We start from the raw sequence: 6,296 nt of genomic DNA, 5'->3' as shown, positions 1-6,296 counted from the left end.
ATAAACACCAAGAAAAAATAAAAGCACAAGTGCCAGAGGGAGTGGTAGACTTCACAGGGTGGAGGCGGAGCGGCTGCAGCATTTCAGGGACATGGGGGCTTCCTTGGAGGGGAAAGGCCTCATCGGAGTTTTAAGGATGGAGCAGCAAAAAGAGACAGGTAGCGGGAGACAGGAAAGGTGTTTCAGCAGAAGGACCTGTTGGAGAAGCTCAGAGTGTTTAGTCTGCTCAGAGACAGTGGCAAGGCTGGTCCACAGATACTAGCAGAGCAGGAGCCCTGAATGGGGGAAGAGCTTGGAGAAAGTGCAAGGGGGAAATCGTATAGGGCTTTTATGTCTGGGTAGGAGTTCAGGCTTTCTTCCGGAGTCTCCTAGGGATGTAATATGCATGCAGCTTTTAACAAATGGGACAGTTTCCCATTTGGAGACAGAACAGTAGAAGGGAAAATCTCAGCCCAAACAGGGCCTGTGGCCTGGGATTGTTGGCATTGTCTCCCCAAATCTAAAATCCATAGGCAGACAACACACCTTGCTTCTGGAATTCCAGTACTTTTAAATAATCTCTCTGACAATGTCAACTAAAACTAGGGGTGAAATGGCAACAATTAGCTGTAAACTGGCTTTTTTGAAGAACAAAATTTTCTGTTTCCTTGGGAAAAAGAAAAAAATAAATAAATAAACCTAATTGAAATAATGAGCTACTGGATCCATCAGATTACTTTGTTGTTATGGATGCTTCAGTTTTTCAAAATAAAGAAAACAAAATGTGCTACTAAAAAAATTTAAATTAAAATGAAACTCACCCTGCCATTCATTGCTGTTTGCTGTTTCTTCAGTGGCCTGAAGCTCCCAAGGTCCTTGATCAGCCTCCAACCTGTCTGTTGGAGGTTGAACAGGCCCCTCTCCTGTCCATTCAGGTGCAGAAGGTCTGGAAGGGCTGTGAGAATCTAGATTTTTACCAGATGCCTTCATTATCATAGACAAGTCTGAAAAGAAGCACAACCATAAAAATCACCCAGGACACTGGGAAATAACAGAGCTCCTTCTCTAGAAAGACGGAGTCAATAAATCTGGAGGGTGGACACCAGAAATCTGGGTTTTTAACAAAAGTAAGGCTGAAATTAGGATGAAGTGAATGAGATGCATCATTTTCATTTCAAGTTGGCTGTGTTGCTCGGCACAGATATTTTTGCCATGATCTCTGGTATGATCCCAAAGGAAATCAGTCCTGAATATTCATTGGAAGGACTGATGTTGAAACTGAAGCTCCAGTACTTTGGCCACCTGATGCGAAGAGCTGACTTATTGGAAAAGACCCTGATGCTGGGAAAAATTGAAGACGGGAGAAGGGGACGACAGAGGATGAAATGGTTGGGTGGCATGCATCATCACATCCATGGACATGAGTTTGAGCAAACTCCAGGAGATAATGAAGGACAGGGAAGCCTGATATGCCATGCTCCGTGGGGTTGCCAAGAGTCGAACACAGCTGAGTGACTGAATAGCAACTGGTAAAGGATTGTGGTGACTGAGTTTTTCAGCTTTCCTTTAAACTTTGCATCCAAGGTGAACACCTCACTCTCCTCACCCTCATCCTGCCCGAACAAAAGCCCTGGATGCAGTCTGAGTCCAAGTCACTCAGCCTCAACTTCCAAGCTCTTACCTGCATTTTCTGCCTCATCCCTCTAGACTTTTCCTACTTCCAGAAACCTTCTCAGCTACAGACACATGCTCTGTACCCCCAACCTACCCCCCAGTGACCGGCTAGCCTTTGCAAGTGCTTTTCCTTCCCCTGCCACATCCTTGTACCCTCTAGGACCCCCACTCCACCTGCTCAGAGCCTCTTCATTGCACAGAGCCAGGAGCTCTGACACGCACTTTCCTACTTTAATCACCCATCCCATATACCTATTCCAGGGAGAGCAATTTCTTACACTTCTGGGTTTATCTTGTCCAGGACTGTTGTACCATCCATTATTGCTCTGAGTCTCTGAGTTTCTTGGAAAAAAAAAGAAAATGTCTTGGGATTTCCCTGGTGGCTCAGTGGTAAAGAATCTCTCTGCCAATGAAGGAGACAGCAGTTCGATCCCTGATTCAGGATGATCCCACTTGCCACATAGCAAATAAGCCCACATGCCACAGTTATTAGGCCTGTGCTCTAGAGCCTGGGAACCACAACTACTGAAGCCAGCACACCTAGAGTCTGTGCTCTGCAATAAAAGGAGGCACCACAATGAGTAGCCCACCCCCACAACTAAAGAGTAGACCCCACTCGGCACAACTAGAGAAAAGCCCCTGTAGCAGGGAAGACCCAGCACAGACAAAAATAAATAAATAAATAAAATTATTTCTTTAAGAAAAGAAAGTGTCTTAATCTAGATTGCCCCACACCTAGAATATACCCTGGCACCAAGGCAGATTTGATGAGTGGATGAATGAATGAATGAGTAACACTCAGCCAGGGCCCAGTGGAATGAGATAGGCTTTGGTTTCAAATCACAAACCCAAGCTTGAATTCAGCATCCCTGCCCATCTCCAGGTGCTCCAGACAGTGACTCGGCATCCCTAGATGGCTTTTATCTATAATATGGGGTTGATAGGGTCTCTATTGCAGGATTGCTGTGAAAATTAAAAGCAGTTTATCAAGTGCCTGGGATACAGTAACAGATGTTCCATAAATTTAAGAAAAACAGCAGGGCTCCTGTGATAGATGTCTAGGCTTCTCTGGTGGCTCACAGGGTAAAGAATTTGCCTGCGATGAAGGAGACCTGTGTTGGATTCCTGGGTCAGGAAGATCCCCTGGAGAAGGGCACGGCAACCCACTCCAGTATTCTTGCCTGGAGAATCACATAGACAGAGGAGCCTGGCAGGCTATAGGTCCATAGGGTCGCAAAGAGTTGGACACAACTGATGGGTTACTTTACCTTTTTTTTTTTTTAATGATAGAATCTCCATCCCCTCTGAGTCACCTTCTGGCACTCTCTGCTCTGGGGAGTGTGCACTTAAGCGGGCTGCAATGATTCTTGCAGTGAAACTAAGCTTACTTTGATAGACGGTTAGTAATGATCAAGGCTTAGGGGGCAATTGGTCCTCAGATCTACTAGTAGCCTGATCCGGACAAACTCAAATTCCTTCTGGAGGCTGTGTAGCCCTGTTTCCACCTTTGATCCCCAGGGAACCAAGACTACACACAGAAGTCAGTCTTACTGTTATGTGGGAAATTTGAAATCAGGAAAAGCACCCCGCCCCCAACTTTTGAGCACAGATGCAATATTCTTGCCTGAAAAATCCCATGGACAGAGTAGCCTGGCAAGCTATAGTCCATCCAGTCACAAAAAGTTGGACACGACCAAGTGACTGAGCACAATATGCCACTTCCTCCACCCATCTTCAACCTCTAGGCACTGTTCCAGGGGCTCTATGTAAACCCATCTGTGGGATCCTCACAACAGCCCATTTTAGGGATGTAGAACGTGAGTGAAAAGTGGAAATAGCTCAATCGTGTCCAACTCTTTGCGACTCCATGGACTATACAGCCCATGGAATTCTCCAGGCCAGAATACTGGAGTGGGTAGTGTTTCTGTTCTCCAGGGGATCTTCCCAACCCAGGGATTAAACCCAGGTTTCCCACAAAACATCCACTTGCAATGCAGGAGACCCTGGTTCAATTCCTGGATCAAGAAGATCTGCTGGAGAAGGGATAGGCTAGCCACTCCAGTATTCTTGGGCTTCTCTTGTGGCTCAGCTGGTAAACAACCTGCCTGCAATGCGGGAGATCTGTGTTCAATCCCTGGGTTGGGAAATTCCCCTGGAGAAGGGAAAGGCTTCCCACTCCAGTATTCTGACCTGGAGAATTCCATGGACTATACAGAGTCAGACATGACTGGGCGACTTTCACTTTCACTTTAGGCTTCCCTGATAGTTCAGTTGGTAAAGAAGGTGAGGCCCAAAGAAATCAAGTCCTCAGCCCTGGGTCGTCCATCTCTGAGCAGCAGAGCCAGACTCACTTCCTGGCAGGCTGGTGACGGAGCTAAGGCCCTGACCATTACTCTACACTCCTCTCCCTCGTACTGGTGTTGGAATTTCACAGTTGACCTCCAGGTTCTCATGGCTCCTTATAGTGCCCTGTAGAGGGGCAGACAGGGAGGGGATTCTTCTGCCCATGCCGAGGTGGGAAATGGAAGAAGCCCACTACTTTAGATAGCATTCTGGGCTTCTCTCCTGCCTTTCACCCCAAACCTTGGCACAGTGCATCCTTGCTAAGAGGCCAGATACTCCATTCAGGAAACACCAACCCCACATGAGGCCAGACCAAGTCCTGAACTGGGCACCCAGAAGACAGGAGTGGACCAGAGCTGCAGAAGGTGCTGTGCCTGAGGATGGGGGAGCTTGGATACTTGTCTGTAACCATGGGGAAGGAAATATGCAGAGTAAATCCTCAAGGTGGTCATTTCCTTCTGGGTTATCAGGGCGCCTCCTTGGAGCAGAGTGTGCACCTGCCATGTTCCTGAGCTGAGCCCCACATTCCCACACTTCCCACCTGGGAGCCAATAAGAAGGTATCTTGAGCCTCCTCCGCCTATTGAAGGAGGCCTTCTCCCTAGCCCTGTTTCTGATTCAGCCTTGACTCCCTTTCTCAGCTCTACCAGGTCTGTACAGAATTTCTCCACAACAGCTCTGTCCCTTTTCCAGCCCCTGGACCTCTCTGAACCAGGCCCCTCAAATCTGACCCTCAGGACCATGCAGGGTCCCCACTGGAATTCACTGACTCTTCCTTCTCAGGCCTGGGAGCTGGCTCCAGCCATGGAGAGATTGGAAAGGACAGAACTGAGGACTAGGACGTGCCCCCAGACCCCCCTGGGCTTCCTGCCTCTCCCGGAAGTTGATGGCCCCTTTGCCCAACGTGTATTGTTTTGTTTTTCTCAGTTCTTGTGGCTATCATCTCAAAGGAAACTTTGGGGATCATGCTTATAAGAACCGATGACTTTTGGGTGATTTTCACTTGAGCAAATCTCCTTGACTTCCCAACATGGGAGGTGTCTGTGCACGATACCCAGGGAATAGAGAGGTACATTGATAAAGAAGAGAACTGATTTCCTTGACACAGATAATGAACCTCAAGCCTTCAAGAGAAAATGAGAAAAGACTGGAAGATGGAAACTTCTCTCCCAAATGTCCCAGGATCCCAAAGTGTTTGCAGGTGAGATCCTAGAATTGCACCTTCACTGGGTTCCCAGAGAGAACTCCCGAGGATGGTCCTGGGGAGAGTCCAACCAAACTGCCAGTCAGCAATTTTGCTTCTCCTCCCTTCTGCCCAGCCACTTGTGAGAAGACTCCCATCTCTGAGCCCCTCTCTTCCTTATGATGCCGCCATGGTTTTTAAGAGAGCTGAGTAATCAGCCACAATAGTTAGGCCCCTCTCCTAGGCATCATCTCAGAACCCCCCCTCCATATTGCATATTTCTGCCTGCTGCCCCTGGATTCAGACTCTGGGTCCTCTGATCTTGGCCTCTGCACACCAGGTCCCACCACCTGTCTGGGCCTCTTTTGTACCCATTTAGCTGATGAACTGGCCTCTGCCCACCGTCCAAGACTCTTGACTTCATAAATCCTCAGTCTGTGCAGACTGGGCAGCCTGTTTTGCCTCTGACCAGGAAGACCTTCAGCTAACCAAGGCCCTGACTTTAGCTGTGACCAGCCAGCCCACAGCCCAAGCTGCCACAGACCCACGGCAGCCAGTATGGCAGTACCCCCTGCCCAGAAGTCCCGAGGCTCCTTAGACTCCTTCCTCTCCTCTCCAGGCTTGAGTTTTGGGGCCGGACAGTCGAGCAGAGAGGAGTGAGCATTGGGGAAGGTATCTTTGCTTCCCAGGTGGTGTTAGTGGTAAAGCACCTGCTGCCAATGCAGGAGACGTAAGAGACACGGTTTGATCCCTGGGTCGGGAAGATATCCTGAAGGAAGGCGTGGTAACTCTTTCGAATATTCTTGCCTGGAGAACCCCACATGGACAGAGGAGCCTGGCAGAATATGGTCCACAGGGTCACAAACAGTCAGACATGACAGAAGTGACCTAGCATAGCATAGGACAATGTATCTTCACTTATCCTTGTAGTTACTCAGGCATTCACCCATGTATTATTCAGTCAACAACATTTACTAAGCACCTACTTTATGCTGAGGCCGTATCTTAGTCTTTAGGCGTATAGTGATAAATAAGACCCAGTCCCAGTCCTCAGGGCTCCAACTCTGATGATGGAAAAATGCAGAAGGCAGAGAAAGTTTAGAGGAGAAACATCCTTC

This window comes from Cervus elaphus, chromosome 11, assembly GCF_910594005.1.
Source record: "Cervus elaphus chromosome 11, mCerEla1.1, whole genome shotgun sequence".
Taxonomy (NCBI): Eukaryota; Metazoa; Chordata; class Mammalia; order Artiodactyla; family Cervidae; genus Cervus; species Cervus elaphus.
The sequence above is the reverse complement of the archived record's forward strand: the minus strand, read 5'-3'. Positions refer to the sequence as shown.